The sequence below is a fragment of the Staurois parvus genome, unplaced genomic scaffold (assembly GCF_062004578.1).
Source record: "Staurois parvus isolate SC_StPar_1 unplaced genomic scaffold, SC_StPar_1.0 ptg000096l, whole genome shotgun sequence".
In the NCBI taxonomy this organism is placed as follows: Eukaryota; Metazoa; Chordata; class Amphibia; order Anura; family Ranidae; genus Staurois; species Staurois parvus.
Genome location: NW_028317892.1, coordinates 14,391,851 through 14,411,790, shown reverse-complemented (window position 1 = coordinate 14,411,790; position 19,940 = coordinate 14,391,851). Strand labels below are relative to the sequence as shown.

General features: G+C 43.2%; 1 protein-coding gene across 3 annotated transcripts in view; it reads right to left on the bottom strand.

The window, feature by feature from the left end:
* The window catches only part of PALM2AKAP2 (PALM2 and AKAP2 fusion), a 459,422-nt gene that overhangs the window by 300,984 nt on the left and 138,498 nt on the right, over positions 1-19,940 (bottom strand). The window lies entirely within an intron of this gene.

Sequence of the window (19,940 nt, the reverse complement as noted above, 5' to 3'; positions counted from 1 at the left end):
AGAGACATACCTCCTCCACACATCACACAGAAGCAGAGCTGAGGCTGGCACTCTGCTGGACATTCCTCCCATCAACATTTTTCTCTTAGTGTCAGGAAAAATTGTCATAAGCAATTCATGCTGAGAGCAGAGGAAGAAAGCAGCAGACAGAAATGACACTTGGTGCTTTTAATTGAGACTCACTATAGAGGGATATGCTTTGTTCATATTTCATGCCTGAGGTTTACAACCTCTTTAGGCAAACCTGCATTTTGCCCACTCATCTTTCCTTCAGTTCCTGCTGTTCAGACACCATATTTGCAACTACACATTTGGCTGCACATTTACAGGCCCAAGTACTATTTACTAAAATTTACAAACATCTGCTCTTCAAAGGGAAAATGTGCTTACTGCATCTTTCACTCTATTTAAAATCTGGTATTTTGAACACATGCCAGGCTGATGTGCAGTACATATGTTTTCAAATGTGTTTGTAAAGCCTGGAAATGGAAAATTTAGACATACCACACTCTTTAGTGATGTGACTAATTTACCCTCAGATTTGTTAGGTAGTATTTTGGTGTGGAAGTCTCTTTAACAGGCCAAACATGGTTGGTTATATGATCCAAACAGGTAATCATATGTTCCTCTTTTAGCATTTTGCTGCTGGAGAAATTAATGAAGAGGCATCCCCATACAGAGTTAAAGCTGAAGCTTAGGTTTTTTTTTTGCAGCATCAGGGACCTGTAATACCTGTAATAAAATGTATCCCATTTCCTATTGGCTGCTGCATTATTTAGAAACCTTTGCCTCACTGCCATGGGGTATGCCACCAGGTCCTCCCTACATCTCTGTCCTTCTAACACTGCTGGGGTTAACATCAACCACTGCAAGTGTAAAAAACGTGCCCTGCCCAACCCTTCCACTTGCTTTCTCTATTCACAGAACTCATACTATTCTTTACCAGAATGCAAAGTGTTCTGAGATTAGAAGAGGGGGATCCTGTCATTCATCCGCCCATCCTCCATTCATAGAACACTTTGCATTCCGGGAAAGAATAGTACAGTACTATCCTGTAGGGCCGGGGGAAAACTTAGGGTTGTTCAGAATATGAACGAAGGGGGACAGAGATGGGGAGAGTCTTTAGGTGGTGAACATGTGAATAGTGGGGTGTTTGTGGAGATAATGAGATAAAGGTTTGGGACACCAGAGGAGTGCTTTCATTGGCAAAAGGGACAGAACCTGTTCCAAAGAAAACAACTGTTTGTAGAAAAATGCCTACACTATTCGAGAGCTCTAGTCAGGTAAGAGGTTATTTAATATAGTCTGATGTTGGGAAGGGACATACTTCTGAGCATTTTCAGTCTTCAGAGGATGACATATTTGATGTGGTGGTTTGCCAGCTCACAAAAATGGTTAAAGTATAACTAAAGACAAAACTTTTTTTAGTGGAGAGGGATTAGAACATCTGTCAGGTGTTTATTGCTGTGTGTGAGAGATCCACCCTCTCTATTTGTTATGTTTACCATTATCACAGAAGGAGAACGTAAAAGAAAATCCCAAATTTTGAGTTGTGCCCAGAACAGGAATAGAAGAGAAATCATTCAATGGGTACACTAGTTCTAGTGACTCAGGTGACAGCTAGAGATACCTCACTTTGGAGGAATTTCCACTCTCTTCCTATGTTGGCTATGGGACAGAAAGTGAAGGGAAATCTCCCCGATGGGACACAGATGGCAAAAAAGAAACAGACAGGGGTTAAAACTGTCCCTTATTATATCCAAAATAATAAAAAAAAAAGTTTTGCCTTTAATTTTATCAAGGATGGATTACATAGATTTGAAGTAGGAAACAGGTATGTGAATGGAGATTGTTTGGACAGGGTAGGGGATGCATGGGAGAATGTTTTTTTTTTCATGATGTTACATCTACCCCTCCAACAAAACCTTTTTTGTGGCCCATGTTACTAATTCCTTCTTGAAAGTGGAGAGGAGGGTAGTAATGTTAAAGTGGTTGTAAAGGCTGAAAGATTTTTACCTTCATGCATTCTATGCATGAAGGTGAAAAACATTCTGTGTGCTGCTCCCCCTACAGCCCCATCTAATACTTACCTGAGCCCGACCATGATCCAGCGCTGTGCATAGCAGCGTTGGCTCTCCCAGGTCTCTCTCGCCTCATTGGCTGAAACAGAGTAGCGTGGAGCCATTGCTGTCAATCACAGCCAATGAGGAGTGAGCAGGGCAGGGTGGAAGTGGGGGGCAGGGCTGAGCCACTCCCTCGGTTTCCTACAGGCGCACAGAGTGGGGCTCAGAAGCAAGCATGCCGCTCGGTAGGGTAGAGGGGCCAGGAATGCTGGCAGGGGATCAGAGAAGAGGAGGATCAGAGCTGCTCTGTGTAAAACCATTACACAGAGCAGGTAAGTATGACATGTTTGTTATTTAAAAAAACCTTTTATATCACTTTAAGAAGGTTTGTGAGATAATTTGGCAACAGTATGCCCAGGTAATTATTGTGGGAGAACAATCAATTGAAAGCAAAATTTGTGGGCTGCTAAAGTGGTAGGGTGTGCTGTTGGGTGTCATCAAAGAGAGTTAAAAGCAGCCATGTAATAGGGAGTCAGCTGAGTCTGAAACTGTTTGTAATGGGTGAAAGACCAGGAGTTCAACCAGATCTTCCAGAAGATCAGACACATGTCTAGAAATGGGATTCCTGCCCCCAAAAGGTATGCCCTGATAATTTCTTCACGCACTTGAGTTTGGGAGTCTGTGTGATTAGGGGTCAAGTTATACATAGCATAGTAGGCTTTCAGAGTAGCCACAATTTCCATTAGGAGCAGGGATCATTGTTCACTATTAATGATGTGAGTGAACCATTTTATATTCAAAACACTGGACAGCTTGGTAATGTTGCCTTAAGACGAGGTCAATGAGTCAGAGCAGCAATGTCACATTAGATATCTATGTGTGCTTAGTGGTGTAGTGACACAGCAGTCTAAAGTGAAATTCCCTTTTAGCAAGACAGGAATGACCTGGTGAAAACATGATTCACTGTAGCTCGGAATATGATTCAGCTTGGAAAAAGGCACCAAACAACTTCATGTTGTAAGTTCAATTTTGGTAGTTGAAGCAAGAATCAAAGCTCTTTACTTTAAATGGTGTCTTAATGTCAGATTAACTACAGCACAATATGACTTGTTTCGGGGAGTCACAAATGATGGACTATTCCCTCCCAAAGAATGCGTACAGCTTAATGTTAACCACTCTGTCATCCTTAGCAAGGAATAAGAGAAAACACAGAAATGTTGGGCCACTTGATATCAGAATAAAGTGTGAGGGATGCTCCCTTCTGTGGGACAGATTCAAGGTTAGCTTAAGTGTGTCTGGGAAATTGAGGCTGACCAGGAAACCTTTGCACTGTGTGATGTGTTGGATTTATAGTATCCACCCTCACTTGTTTCCTGTTATTGTTAAATGTAGAATTCACCAGTGTGTGGCTACATTGTCAAATGATGGCCACTCCATCTGTGACTTTTTCATCTGTCTTGATTTCTGCCAAGAAACTGTTAAGTGGTTTAACTGCTCCGTATCTGAAAACAAGTGAAATATATGTTTTGAATGGACTCCAACTAAAAATCAATACTCTCTATAGATATATAATTAACCACACACATACCGTAGGCGGATACATTACCTGAATAGAGAGAGCTTAGAAAAGCTACATTTGTACAGCTTTACTATTCAGAAAGTGGCATATGCATGGTAATATGTGTTTCGTTCAGCCAGCCCATTCAATTGGATAAGTTGCATAAACAAAATGCGTCATTTCTAAAAGCTCATCATATGTTGGAGTCTTGTCATCTGTTTGGGAAGGTGTCATCTATTGGGAAGGTGTACTGCCAGAAAGTGTGATGGGCACAGTGGTCAGGAAATGTGGGAGGGAGGTAGATATCCAGTATGGACTGTTTCTGCCAGATACATGAATTGGGCGCAAGCACTGACACTTTCAATGTTGTGCCCCAATGGAATTCTGAAGGAAGTCTACAGCACTCTTCATGAATTCCCAAGAGTGTGTCTGTAGTTCACCAGTCAGCCTGGCTGACCCACCCCTCCACCAAACCCTGCTTAACTTGCAGTTCTTAACTAAGTAGGAAGGCATGGTATATATTTCCTCTCCTCCCTATACATCAGTCAGTGCAACTGTGCCCTTTACACTTGGGAAGTGTGGACACACAGTCAGAGGACTGCTGAATAAGGCAGCCCATACATCCATCATTTTTTTTTAGATCAAACAGAGGGTTGAAAAAAAAAAAAAGAAATTCCCCCATTCACACATTTGATATTGATGGGGGATTCCTCCCACTATGCTATCGTGTTCTGATATTGGGGAGCCTTCCCCTCTGTCAGAATACAATGATCAGTGCAGCTGAGTAAAGCCAGTGACACTGATCGATAGGGAAAACCTGACAGTTTGGTTGTACAGAAGTTGATTGGTAGATCCACTTCTGTAAAATCAAGGTGCCCATACATTAATTGAAATTTGTCTATGTAGCAATCGTGCGCACAGATATGGACGTGGACAACCATGCTGCTAAAGATCCTCCATCTTGTGTCATTCTCACTCCAAATCAGTCCCCCCCTCCCTTTTTTTTGTATGGCATGTGGTCTGTGTGTTTGCTGAGTTCAGGAGTGCATTGGGCACAGCTGCATACACTTCATGGTTGTAAACCCAATTAGCTGGTGCCATAGTGTCTGGCAGACTCTTGCTCTGAGCTGATCGTAAAGCTATAAACCCTTCAGTCACTGGACTTGAAAGCATTCTGGAATAGCAGTAAAACCTACATCCCATTTGAAACCACTTTTTCATACAATTTCATAACTTTCAGCAGGAAATACATACAATGAAACAAAGCATATATTCAGATAGGTCAGTTTAATGCGAGTCACCTGATATCTTACATCCCTAGATTACGTCTACCCGAGAGCAGAAAGCAGTATATCCTTAACCGTCCCAAGCAGATATGTCATATCTGGTGTCTGGACTTTCAGAATATCATTCTGCATTTTATCCTACCAGTGGATAGGATGCTACATGTACCTATGGAAGGTTATTGACCATGGTATAACTCGGGAGGGATTTGGGTCCTAGCCTGGGTCCGCCTAAAACCCCCTCCCCAAATGAGGCGATTGGCCCTTGGCTTCAGAGACACCCCCTGCTGGAGGACTAGAAAATAGGCTGTCAGGCATGGAGAAGTAAGATGAAGAGATTCTCCCGTTTAACATTGGAACCAACTTTGGGAGAAACGGTACCAATTTGTTCATGACACTTGAATCTGCTTAAACCTAGTACTATGGCAAGTATTCTACCTTTCTAAACTTCTTTCTGTTATCTCTCTGCTGTGTTATTGCTCTCTGTGTATGTCTTTGCTAAAAAAAAACCCAATACGTGTACATTAATTGGTTTACGTGAAAGTTATAGCGTTTACAAATGGCGGGAAAGATACTCGGATTTTTAATTTTTTTTATACTAATAATGGCGGCGATCAGCGACTTATGGCGGCAATCAGCGACTTATGGCAGGACTGCGGGACTGTGGCGGACAATCTGACACTGGGGGGGAACTGACTTGGGGTCACTGACATCCCCAGTGACATCAATACAGTGATCAGTGCAAAAAAAAAACACTGACACTGTACTAAAGGCACTGGGGAGGAAGGGGTTAACTTTTTTATTAACTGAAAGGGTTAACTGTGTGAGGGGAGTGTTCTACTAGGGGGCGGGGGGGGTACTGCACGGGGACATGCTGATCGGGAGAGATAAACTCTTCTCTCCCGATCAGCGTGTCAGGAGCTGTCAGAGAACTGACAGAAAGCAGAGCTACTGCAGCCCTGCTCTCTGTCAGTGATTGCCGCTAATCGGCGGGACACAGCCGGTAATGACCGGCCGTGACCCGGCGACTGACACCCGCGGCCGGGATTGGCGGTGCAGGTAGGGCGGCGGCGCACCTCGTGCGCGCCCCCTACCTGCTTTGCAAAAGCGCATTTTAAAACGCGCTTTTGCTCAGCCATGCCGCCCTGCCGCCATATTTCTACAGTGGCTGGGCAGCAAGTGGTTAATGCAAACTAAGAATCCCTGTCTCTGAAGAGTGCTACTGTGTGTTTTAAACTTCTGCATACATATACCTGCGGTGACAGTGTGTATACAGACGCTTATTCAAACATCATAGTGTTACTGCTAAGATTGGTGAGTTTCCTCTTTCTCTGTACAAAAGGCGGTGGTGGCAGTGTGAAGGGTTAATTGCGTAATTAACCTGACCCAGTAACAATCGCTCTCAGGCTGCGGCACATAGATTGTGGTCCAGTGAGCTGGAAAATCTTTGTGCAGGGTGCAGCTGAGCGTGGCATTGTTACGCAAGTGACAGCGCAGTGTTAGATTGGCTAGTCCTTTGGTAACAAGTCGGTGAGAAGGGCTGGGGTTCTGACGCCGCGCTCATCACAGTCTAGTCCCTGCTGAACCCACCGAATTTCTAAAAATACAGGTAACAGCTAGTTCATTGGGGGAATGCGCTACTATTTAAAAATGAAAACTGATGCTTGAATGTCATAGAGTAGTTTGCATTGCAAGACTACACATACTGTATGTTTAAATGACCTCTAAGCTGTCCCACATAACAGTGTTTGGACCTGGAAATTGACCTCTTGGGTTCAAGCACTACACCCTGTAGGTGGGGGAGATTGGCAAAGGTATCAGTTGGCGACAGAAGACGCCTGTCAAGAAAGATTGTACTTTTTCCCTGAATGGGAAAAGTGACTGATTCTTTTTAGGACATAAACTTAGCAAAATACATAATACTATGATTCCTCAAACAAAAATTTAGATGATGCTTTCAATATACCATTGGGCTGCAGATACCACACTTTGATTACAAAGGTAAAGTGAAACTCTTTCAATCAACATGGACTATTTTTAATCCTTATGCTGCTAGCATTAGTAAATTGATAGGAAAGTATATAATATTTAATTGTTTTAAACTTTTTTTTTTACATTTCTTCAGTTACTTTCTGGTTTCTATGCCTAGGCAAATGATCTCATACATCCCAGGTGTCTTCAGGAGGGTAGGGAGGGTTCTCAGCTCAGCCAATGCCTGAGCTAAGGGCAGATGGATTCCATTAAGTAACTGCTACATTAATTATCTGCCTTGACTCAAGCTGGCCACTGCCAGAAATGCCAGAGGGTGTTTTTTAAAATGATTTCTCAGCAAAATAAAGCATGGAGACATGGATGGATGGGGGAATTTGCACTGAATATTAACAATGAATTAAATAGCATTTTTGGTTTGTGGTGCAGTTCCACTTTAACCCCAAAACAACTTTTAATGTACAAATGGTTTTGAGCAGGCCTGTGTTGGTGGTCTTGTTACATAGTATATTACCAGCTATAAACATATTGAAATAAAATCTGTTTACTGCTGCTGTGACCACAAGTGCTCACTCAAGATTCCGAGTCTGTGTAACAGACAATGAAGAACTGAACATTCCAAACTGTTTATTAAGCAGCTGAAATGATTTTGTCTTTATGTGGTTTAAATACTGTTGGTATTTTGGAGACAAATCTCTTTGCATGTTTCAACCATCTCTGAAGAGAACAGAAATGATATTACAGCAGGTGGTGGGGTTTGCTGGAGAGATAGCACAGAGACTATAAAAGGAAATGGTGACAAACTCTTGTTTGCTTCATGGAAAATTGGAATGCCATTGGATTTTATGTGGGAACAGGCTTCAGATCTTTCAGTTGTTTCTCAACAAGAGAAATAAATGTAGGCAGAGTCATTCTCATACTTCCTGTTTGACTTTTCCTTTGCCAAAATAGAAATAAGTTATTACCCATTTAGTCTGCAACTCACATAGACATCTGTAGCAAGCTTTCAACACACACATAGACAACAAAACCCTTAAAGCTGAATTCAACCTTAAAAAGAAAACAAAAAAAAAGGTCGGATTTTTATGACAGAAGTTGGTCTCTTCTATCATAAACCCTTCTGCCTTCATGTCACCATTTGTGCACAATGTGCAGCACATGCATGGCTCAGTGTACATTTTACAGCACAGCTCTGTACTATGACAATGCGATTCCCGTGCGTGTGTGCAGGACTGACGTCATCACGGGCCTGCCAACCAAGCAGCCAAAGAGTTACACCCCAGAAAGAAGACCGGGAGAAGATGGCAGCACCTGTGATCAAATGGAACGTTGGAGGGGATCACTAGCCAGGTAAGTGCTAATATGTGCTAATACTCTGTGCATACTAGTAAAATTATAGCTAAAGGTTCCTGGGGCCCAAATAAATTTTTTTGGAGGAGGTTTCATTTTACCTTAAAGTGGAACTAAACCCATTGATATAACTGTCTCCCAAAACAGTTACATTCAAGGCAGGTTAACTGTCACAGTTGCTTTTGCTCTTAAGCAGAATGGCAAACCATTAACTGGTTGGTGTTATAACTGATCACATGTGGAGGACCATGGTAACTGAAGATCAAACAGAGGCTAAGATGGCAGCTTCCTCAGCTGTAAATAATAATTACCCTTTAACATGTCTTCTCACATGGAGTAAAAGTGCACTATGGGCCTGCAACAAAAATCAAACCAATTTAGCAGGGAGCTTTGAGGCAGTAGGGGAACTCTGAACACCACAGTCTGCATAAATTAAAAGAAAACTGACACCATTGATATTTTTAGCTATGGTTAATAGGGTAATTCTTCCCAATGTCCTTAAGTGTAAGGAGAATTCTTCCCACTGGCTATCACATTATTATTATTATTATACAGTATTTATAAAGTGCCGATAGTTCACTCAGTGCTGTACATTACAAAGGGGGACAGAACATGTGACAGAACAATACCAATACAATGCAAAACATGAGGGGATCGAGGGCCCTGCTCTTTCGAGCTTACAATCTAGAAGGGACGGGATAGTGATACAGGAGGAGATAGCTGTGGGGGATGGAGTGGTAGGAATAGTGGAGGAGGTCGGTCAAGTTAGCAGGGGGTAGGCTTCCCTGAAGAGATGGGTTTTCAGGGTGCGCCTAAAGGAGAGGAGAGTAGGTGATAATCTGATGGGTTGGGGAAGGGAGTTCCAGAGGATGGGTGACACCCTGGAGAAGTCCTGGAGGTGGGCATGGGAGGAGGAGACCAGGGAACTAGAGAGAAGGAGGTCTTGTGAGGAGCGGAGTGTGCGTGCTGGGCAGTACTTGGATATTAGGTCGGTGATGTAGTTCGGGGCAGTATGGTGGATAGCTTTGTACGTCAGTGTTAGGATTTTAAATTTGATCCGTTGCGCAATCGGAAGCCAGTGGAGGGATTGGCAGAGGGGGGTGGCGGAAACGGAGCGGTTGGAAAGGTGAATGAGTCTGGCAGCCAAATTCAGGATCGACTGAAGCGGGGATAGCCAGCAGCGAGGAAGGCCAGTGAGGAGGGAGTTGCAGTAGTCGAGTCGTGATATGATGAGGGAGTGGATGAGCTGTTTAGTGGTTTCTGGGGTTAGGAACGTGCGTATTTTGGCAATGTTGCGGAGGTGGAGTCTGCACGAGTTTGTTAAAGATTGGACTTGGGGCTGGAAGGATAGGTTGGAGTCCAGAATGACACCAAGTACTCTGGCCTGCAGGGCGGGTTTTATATTGGCGTTGTTGGATGTGATGGAGAAGTCAATGGGGGGTGGGGTTCGGGCTGGGGGGAAGACAAGAAGCTCGGTTTTGGAGAGATTCAGTTTAAGGAAGTGGAGCGACATCCAATCTGATATGTCGCTCAGTAGGTGTGTGATTCGGGGCAGAGACCGAGGGGGTGAGGTGGGGGGTTGAGAGATAGATTTGTGTGTCGTCGGCATAGAGGTGGTAGTTGAAGCCGTGAGAGTGTATGAGTTGGCCAAGGGAGGAGGTGTAGATGGAGAAGAGAAGGGGCCCAAGGACAGAGCCTTGAGGGACCCCAACAGAGAGGGGGAGTGAGGGGGAGGTGGTAGCATTATAGGTAACGCTGAAAGAGCGTTGTGACAGGTAGGATGAGAGCCAGGAGAGAGCAGAATCTCTGAGGCCAAGGGAGTGTAGTATTTTGAGGAGGAGGGGGTGGTCAACTGTGTCGAAGGCCGCAGAGAGGTCAAGGAGTAGGAGCACTGAATAGTGGCCATTAGCTTTGGCGGTTAGAAGGTCGTTGGAGAGTTTGAGTAAGGCGGTTTCGGTGGAGTGTAGGGGACGGAAGCCAGACTGTAGGGGATCGAGGAGGTTGTTGTTGTTGAGGTGAGAGCATAGGCGGGTGTAGACGAGGCGCTCGAGGAGTTTAGATGTAAGTGGGAGCAGGGAGATGGGTCTGAGGTTGTTCGGGTCATTGGGGTCCAGGGAGGGCTTTTTAAGTATGGGGGTGATGTGTGCATGCTTCAGTGGGGAGGGGAAAGTGCCGGAGGAGAGGGAAAGATTAAAGATGTGGGTGAGGGAGCGTAGGATGGAGGGGGAGGGAGGTCGTACGAATTGTGAGGGGATAGGGTCGAGGGGGCAGGTGGTGAGGCGGGCATCAGAGAGGATCTTGGAGACTTCCTCAATGGTAGTAAGGTCAAAGGTGTGGAGTGTTGGGGGAGCTTCAGTATGAGGAATGTAGGGTGGGGTGGGAGTGGAGGTCAGAGCAGTGGTGGGGCCGTGGGAGAGGGGTGATGAGGGGGTAGCTGAGTGAGGGGGAACGAGGTTGGAGGGAGTTTGAGCAGTGACGAAGTCCCTGCGGGTAATGTCGAGGGGGAGGGGGGATGAGGGGGTAGCTGTGTGAGGGGGGACGGGTTGAGAGGGCGTGTGAGCTGCGGCAATGTCCTTGCGAATTGTGTCAATCTTGTTTTTGAAGTGATTGGCAATCTCAAGGGCGGTGAGTGAGGTGCTGGGTGGAGGTGGGGGTGGAGAGAGTAGAGAGTTGAAGGTGGAGAAGAGTCGGCGAGGGTTGGAGGAGAGGGTCTTGATGAGGGTCAGGAAGTAAGCTTGTTTGGCTGCATGGAGGGAGGAGGTGTAGGTGCGGAAGGCAGATTTGTAGCGGGTGAAGGCTTGTTGGGATTTTGTTTTGCGCCATAGTCGCTCCAGGGCACGACTGTGTCGTTTGAGGGTTTAAGATACATTAAGGTATCATGAGCTGTAGATCTAGTAATTTTTAGCAGGGGGTTCCCTGAGACTGGAAATTTATTTCAAGGGTTCCTTGGTGTTGAATGGGTTAAGAAAGGATGCCCTGGACCAACCTGGACCATTCTACCCACTGACCCCAACATAAGGAGCATTCTTCCCACTGACCACCAATGTAAGGGACATTCTTCCCACTGACACCAATGTAAGGAGCATTCTTCCCACTGACCATCAATGTAAGGAGCATTCTTTCCACTAACCACTAATGTAAGGGATATTCTTCCCACTGACATCAATGTAAGGAGCATTCTTTCCACTGACACTAATGTAAGGGACATTCTTCCCACTGACACCAATGTAAGGAGCATTCTACCCACTGATCATCAATGTAAGGAGCATTCTTCCCACTGACCCAAATTTAAGGAACATTCTACCCACTGACCACCAATGTAAGCAGCAATCCTCCCTCTGACCACCAATGTAAGGGACATTCTTCCCACTGACATCAATGTAAGGGACACTCTTCCCAATGACCTTAATGTAAGGAGCATTCTACCCACTGACCACCAATGTAAGGAGCATTCTTCCCACTGACACCAATGTAAGGAGCATTCTTCCCACTGACCACCGATGTAAAGGACATTCTTCCCACTGACCCCAAAGTAAGTAGCATTCTGCCCACTGACCATCCTGCTAATGTACCGTAAGCTGTAGATGTAGTAATCATTAGTAGTGGTTCCTTAAGTCTGCAAAGTTGTTTCAATAGTTCTGCCACTTTAAAAAGGTTGAGAAAGGCTGGTCTAGGGTGTCAGTCTTCTCACAAAGTAACAAGTGTTGCACCCTTGTCAGGCACTAGGTGGAAGGATGGACCTTTTTCATTCAGCAACCTGGGACAACCGTGTTCACTTGCAGCAAGTGTCAGCTCCGTCTGGGAGACTCCTCTGTTTCGGGATGGCTGTGTCCACACGGAGGGGGCCTTTCATCTGAAGAGTGCAGGAGTGACCTATAGAAGAGCCTGGCTGTGTGTATGAAAGTGGCATCTTATTACTGATAATTCAAGTGATCTTGTCACTATATAAGATGATTTATATTTCTCTCTCTGGCGGCCTGTGTATTTAAAGAAGAACTCCAGGGAAAGAAAAAAATGTGCTGGTGATGGCACACAAGGAGTTAAAAGTAGAACAAAAACCCTTCAATCTTTTAGGCTAGGTTTACAATGGCAACAGCCATTGTTGCTGCTCTGGAGAACAATCCACAGTGGATCACTTTTCAGAGGGCATTTGATAGGCAGTAAGGAAGGTTATTTTGTTTGCTCACCACCTGATTTAACCCCTAAAAACCTGCACCACTGTGCTGCAACTGTGCGCATTGTACATGGTTGCGGGGCAGCTCCATTTTTGTCACGCCATGATGCAAAGCATCGCAGATGCAGATTATGTGCACCCCCTTTGCAGCCTTTTGCTGTGTGTTATCCCCTCCTAACACTTGCATTCTGTACATCACATACTCCTGACCCCTGCACTCTATGCATTGCCCACTCCTGACCATTGAACTACTATGGACATTACTCACTCATGACCTTGCATTCTGTACATTACCCAGTCCTGATCTCTGAACTAATACATAATCCAGTCCTGACCCTTGAAATATGTGCATTACCCACTCTTGACCCCTGAAATATGTGCATTATCCACTCATGACCCTTGCACTCTGTACATTACCTCCTCCTGGCCCCTGAACTATGTACTGTACATGACCCACTTGTAACCCCTAAACTATGTACATTACCTACTCCTGACCCCTGAACTATGTACTTTACGTTACCCACTTATAACCCTTAACCTCCCTAACGGTATTCCCGAGTGTAGTTCGGGGTAAAATGTCAGTGCCAAAAGCGGTAACCCCGAGCTACACTCGGGCTTACCATGCGGCGCTGCATAGGGAGTCCCTGCAGCACTTACCTTGTCCTTCGCTCCCACGATGTGTCCCCTGCAGCGTCCCCGGCCATCTCCTCCGGCTGATGCCGGCATCCGGCTTCTGTGTTCCAGTCCCTGTGACGTCGGGATGTACGGGCGCCGCCGGCGGCGGCGGGAAATTTGAAAATTTTAAAAAATGTCATTTTTTTCAAAACACATTTTTCATAGTAAAACATTGCTGTTTCAACCCATTTCACATACATTTTGTCCCTAGTGCTTTGTCCTGTGCCCTGCCTGCGTTTTGTCTGTTCTTTCTGCCTGGAAACTGAGAAATGTCCATGGTGTCAAAAAAGTGTCCCTTTAGGTCAAAAGCGGGTTTAGATCAGCTAGAGAACAGCGATAGTAAATCAGAACCACTTGCAGAATTGAGTGATAATGATTTGTGGGGAAATTCGTCATCAGACACTGAAAACGATTTTGCGACTTTGCTCAGCAATGTGCGAACTTGGAGCTATATTTCAAATTTCAGTGTTTTCGGTTTGATTATATTATTGAATTAAATGTATTATTATTATATTATTATTTTTTATGATTATTTATTAAATTATAATTTATGATTTCGTGTTTCAAATTTTATCATACCCGGGATGTTTAATAGACTCTTGTTCGGACAGATTTCAGTGAGTTATTCCTAAAAATTACAGCCTACAATAAAAAAACTACTTATTTCCATGCAGAATAATGGTACCGCTTTCAGCACCAAAAATCTGAAATAATCATACCGCTAGGGAGGTTAAACTATGCACATTACCCACTCCTGTCCTCTGCACTCTGTATATTACATACTCCAGACAACCGCATTTTTTAAAATTATATACACCTGATACCTGCACTCTATATGTTACATACTTTTGATCCATGTGCACTGTACAGGTTTTAAATCCCTCCCACTTTTTTGCCATACCCAAATTTTTCCATTACATACATTGCCTGCAGGCTTAGGGTAAGGGGTGATTAGGCTCAGGCCCTGGCTGTGAGAGGGAGGCCCTGCCAGGTAGGATGTGCGGGGCCCTCATGATTTCTAACAGCGACTATGTAACAATATTATATTTTAAAGAAGTATGGACAATACTCTTTTGGCCATCTTCTTCAGTGGGTCACAGGAGTGCACTTAGTCCATGGCTGACATCACAGAGCCTGTCTAGGATCTGCAGGGATCCCAACAACCATGTCGGGATCTGCCCAGATGCCTAACTGGAAGCTGGCTCAGCGTTGCTGAGAGCCTGAGCCAGCCAATCCCGCCCCGTCCACAATGTTCTTTTAGAAACAGCATGCGTTAAGTAAATTACCCTTAACAATGAGTATAGTAGTAGAAGTATGTCTGATGCTTTCTAAAAAATTCAGACTTTCATTGCAGCCAGGCACTACAAAGAACACTGTATTTCTGACACCGAATGGGATGCGAGACAGTGAATGGTTCCAATCACATACCCCACCCCCCTCCCCAATTTACAAAATGCCTTGTAATTTTTTACAGAATTCAAGGTGTTCTGTAAATGAAGGAGGGGAAGGATTGGAAAGGAGAGGTGGGTATCACACGTCACCTTGCATTCTGTGGGGACAAAAATTACAAGGTTCTCCTCATTGTTATCTATGCAGTGCAAAAATACAGTGCTTGTTGTAGTACCTTGCTTCAATCAATGTATTAGAGATAACTTGTTTAACTTGGGTAGGTTATGTATTTTATTTATTACAGGTACCTATGTAGCACTGTCAATTTACGCAGCGCTTTACATATATACAGTTGTGCTCAAATGTTTGCATACCCTGGCAGAAATCATTACATTTTGGAATTTATATTGAAAATATGAGTGATCATGCCAAAAAACTGTCTTTTATTTAAAGATAGTGATCATATGAAGCCATTTATTATCACTTAGTTGTGTGGCTCCTTTTTAAATCATAATGATAACAGAAATCACCCAAATGGCCATGATCAAAAGTTTACATACCCTGCAATGTTTGGCCTAGGTACAGACACACAAGGTAACACACACAGGTTAGAATTGCAATTAAAGGTTAATTTTCTACATATGTGACTTTTTTACATTGCAATTAGTGATTGTGTACAAATAGTGAGTTTGTTAGCTCTCAGGTGGATGCACTGAGCAGGCTAGATAATAGGCCATGAGATGCAGGAAAAGAACTGTCAAAAGACATGGTTAAAAAGGTAATGGAACTTTATAAAGATGGAAAGAGATATAAAAAGATATCCAAATCCTTGAATATGCCATTCAGTACTGTTCAATCACTTATTAAAGAAGTGGAAAGTTCGGGGATCTCTTGATACCAAGTCAAGATCAGGTAGACCAAGGAAGTTTGCAGCCACGAGTGCCAGAGGAATTGTTCGGGATACACAGAAGAACCCAAAAAAAAGGTAACCTCAGGAGAAATACTGGCTACTCTGGAAAAAGATGGTGTTGTTTCAAGGAGCACAATATGACAATACTTGAATAAATATGAGCTGTATAGTCAAGTTGCCAGAAAGAAGCCTTTACTGCACCAATGCTGCAAAAAAGCCAGTGAGGCATGTCAAGATGTTGTCAGGCACATTGTAACCAGGCTTTTTTTGTGGAATTGGCACAGTAAAGGCTTCTTTCTGGCAACTCAACCATACAGCTAATTTTTGTTCAAGTATGATCGTATTGTTCTACTTAAAAAAAAAAAACACACCATCTTTTTCCAGAGCACCCTATAATTTATTCTGAGATTACCTGTGGGTTTTTCTCTGTATCCTGAACAATTCTTTTGGCAGTTGTGGCTGCAATTCTTCTTGGTCTACCTGACGTGGCTTGGGATCAAGAGATCCCTGAACCTTCCACTTCTTAACAAGTGCTTGAGCAGTACTGACCGGCGTATTCAAGGCTTTCAATATCTTTTAATATCCCTTTCCATCTTTATAAAGTCCCATTACCTAGTTGTGCAGGTCTTTTGAGAGTTCCTTTCCACTCCCCGTGGGTCAGTATCTAGCCTGCTCAGTGCATCCACCTGAGAGCTAACAAACTGACTATTTTCTATACACAGATACTAAATGCAATGTAAAAAAGTCACAAATGTGAGAAATGAACCTTTAATTGCAATTTTAACCCATGTGTGTCACCTTGTGTGTCTGTACCAAGGCCAAACATTCCAGGGTATGTAAACTTCTGATCCGGGCCATTTGAGTGATTTCTGTTATCAATATGATTTATAAAGGAGCCAAACAACAATGTGATAATAAATGGCTTTTTATGATCACCAACCTTAAACAAAAGACAGTTTTTTGGCAAGATCAGTCATATTTTCAATATAAATGCCATCATTTCACAATTTCTGCCAGGATATGAAAACTTTTAAGCACAACTGTATATAGTACATTCACATCAGTCCCTAACCCTTAAGGTCCCTAACTTACATTCATACATACACATACTAGGGACAATTTAGACAGGAGCCAAGTCACCTACCAGCATGTCTTTGGAGTGTGGGAGAAAAACGGAGTACCTGGAGGAAACCCACGCAGGCACAGGGAGAACATGCAAACTCCTAGCCGTGCCGTGCCGTGGTTGGGATTCAAACCAACAACCCTAGTACTGCCAGGCAGTTTCTAAAAAAAAAACCCTTGCTATCCAAGGGGAAGGGGCACAAACTAGTGAACGTTTATGGCTAACTGGAGTACAGCTCTAAAGGTAATATGCAGGCACCTATTTTTAGCATCTTATTGAGTAATGTAAAATATGTTTCCTAAAAAGTAATTGGATTTATTTTGCACTACAACTAGTGTAACAATCTGAATTCATCGTCACATCAGCTGTGCTGTGCAGTAGAGGGACGGACAGCTTTAGGTGTCAATCTAGATCTGCTGCACGCACATGAACTGACCGTGAGCATGCTGACAGGAGGAAAGAGCAGAGTGAGCAGAGGAATGACCTTATCAGTGTGCCACTACTTCTTTGTTCAGTAACAGCCTAGAGAGTCATTTTAACAAAGAAGTGTAGCTGCTGCTTCATTAAGGTTAAAAAACCTGGACATGCTGACTGGCAGAGGTATTAGACAGACTGCATAGAATGAAAACATTTGACACATAAAACAGCTCCCATAAAGGTTGCTCACCTGCTTGCCTGGACTTCAGCTTTCAAAAATGTGAACCTGGAATCAGGGGCGGACTGACCATTTGGAAACTTGGGCACTGCCCGAGGGCCTGGGGTCAGTAGGGGGCCCCATGAGATGCCCCTGGTACCTTTTTCATAGGCTTTTTTGAGTTTGGGCAAGGACACAGGGGCCCCATGATCCCCTATTGCCCGGGGGCCCCATGAGTTGTCAGTCCGCCCCTGCCTGGAATACATAATACAGCCATACTAAACAATATAAAAATATGCCTATTTTCTTTCACTAACAGAAACCTTGGAAGCAAATAATGCCAGCAGCCAGGTGGCAGCACAAGACTGCCATCTTTGGCATGATGCACACTAACACTTACATTTGTTAAGAAGCAGTTCATTTCCTGCTACAAAACCATTAAATGAGAGAAGTAAAGAATATTCCATAGCCTAAGAATAGGAAGAAATGTAATTTTAGTATTGCAGGACACCCTGTGGTCAAGTATGGAATTTTTGTTCCACATCACAATATGTAACACAATCCATTCTCACTTTATAGTAACACTGATTTTGTCAAATTATTTTAGAGTACTGATTGATTTATGATGAATTAATAATATCCCCCTCAGGTATAGTACAACAATATGTATTGGCATTTGAATGCTTTAAATTCATTAAAATCCTTCTTACATTTATTAAGCTGATATCCCAGCACAGATAACACAGGATAGTAATTATAGTAATTAGTCATGTGCATAAATTATTACATTCTGGACAAATCTATTGCAAAGCTCCTAAAAAAGTCACATTAGAATATGAGAATAAGATGTAGTATGATTCATTCATTCAGACACTCTGATTTTTTTGGTTGTTATGGATTTCAGATGTTTTGATCTTTAAAGTGTTACTAAACCCAGGATCCACTATATATGGTCTTCCACAGTACACAGAACATGGAAATGCAATTATTTTAGTAAATATAAACTGTTAAATATTATTATTATTATACAGGATTTATATAGCGCCAATAGTTTGCTCAGCGCTTTACAATATGATGGGAGACAATACAGCAACAATACAGTTCAATACAAGAGGGATAGGAGGGCCCTGCTCCTTGGAGCTTACAATCTGGGAGGGAGAAAATACCTTTTCTCATCAGAAGTTAGAGCAGTCTTGTGGCTTCTATCAGTGTCCAGCCCACCACTAGCTAAAGCTTGTCGGAGGACTTTTATTGCTGCTCTAGGAAGATGCAAAACCCTTGACCTCTGTCTGGACAGTGCTGATTGGTCCTGTGGTAATCACATGCACTCTCCCAAGGAAAAAACCCTCTCCAGCATACACACCAAACTAAACATGCGCATGCCTATGGTTCAGTCTGGAGATAAGTGGTGATCACTTAAAAAAGGGGAGGAACAGAGAAGTCAGGATCAAACAGCTTTTTTACACAATGCAGAGTTCCACAGTGAGTATAACAAGCATGTTTTACTGCATATACAGACTGATTTTACTGTTGTGGGTTTAGTAACACTTTAATGTCTAGTTGTATTGGTGTTATATTGGTGTGGCAGTATTCTATTATGGAGTATTATGACCGGGGCAGTTTAACATTAAGGTTACATTTAGGGATATATTTTGATGAAAAGTTTTGCTCTGTTATATTCAGATGTGGCAAATCACATGCTTGTGTGTGATGTGTGATACAAAACATTTTAACTTGCACATGTCACTTTAAAGAGCATGGCATCAGAATTGCTGTGCCAATCCCACTGTGCCCAAAAATAATGCAGCAGACAACAAACTGGTCTATCTGTCACACTTAGGCAAAGAACCGCTATGGCTCTCTACTTCAATGGCATCAATTTATGGCGGGTACTCTATCCAGTATAGACATGACAAGATTATTATTATTATTTTATGTCTTACATGATTGTACTTTATTGTAATGATTATTACATGTGTGCCTTTTTATGTTGTATACTATATTTTATGCTGTTATGCTGTTTTTGCAGTCTATTCCTTAATAAAAAAATGTTTTAAACAAAAGATTATTATTATATTATTATTAAACAGGATTGATATAGCTCCAACAATTTGTGCATTGCTTTACAACTTGAGGGCAGACCGTATAGTTATTATACAATTCAATACAGGAAGAATCAGAGGGCACTGCCTGTTAGAGCTTACAATCTAAAATGAGCTATAGTGCTTTTTCAAAATCCATTGATAATCACCTCTCCAAATATTTATTTATCTTTGTACATAAGTAATAAGAAAGTGTATATACCAGGGGCGGACTGACCATTTGGAAACTCGGGCACTGCCCGAGGGCCCATGATCAGTAGCAGGCCCCATGAGATGCCCCTGGTACCTTTTTCATAGGCTTTTTTGAGTCTGAGTCAGAGACACAGGGGCCCCATGATCCCCTATTGCCAGGGGGCCCCATGAGTTGTCAGTCCGCCCCTGGTATATACACATATGTAAACACATACTTCAACAAACTGTGAAAACCCAAAGTATCGCTGTAATATATATATTGTGCAGAGTTTACTGGGCAACACAGTGCTCACAACCCAGGCTCGGAAGGACTTGTACACGTTTGCCTCCTTAGCACCCAGCTTGTTGAGGAGGCACCAGGAAGAGGGAGGAGTGCTCTCATGCCAGGCTGTGTGCATCCATAGACACCCACAGAGCCAGTAAGCCATGCTGACAGTCGCCATAGCTTATGGCTCCCGCTGTTGTCAGTGTCTCCTGTGAAAGCAGGAAGCGAGAGGA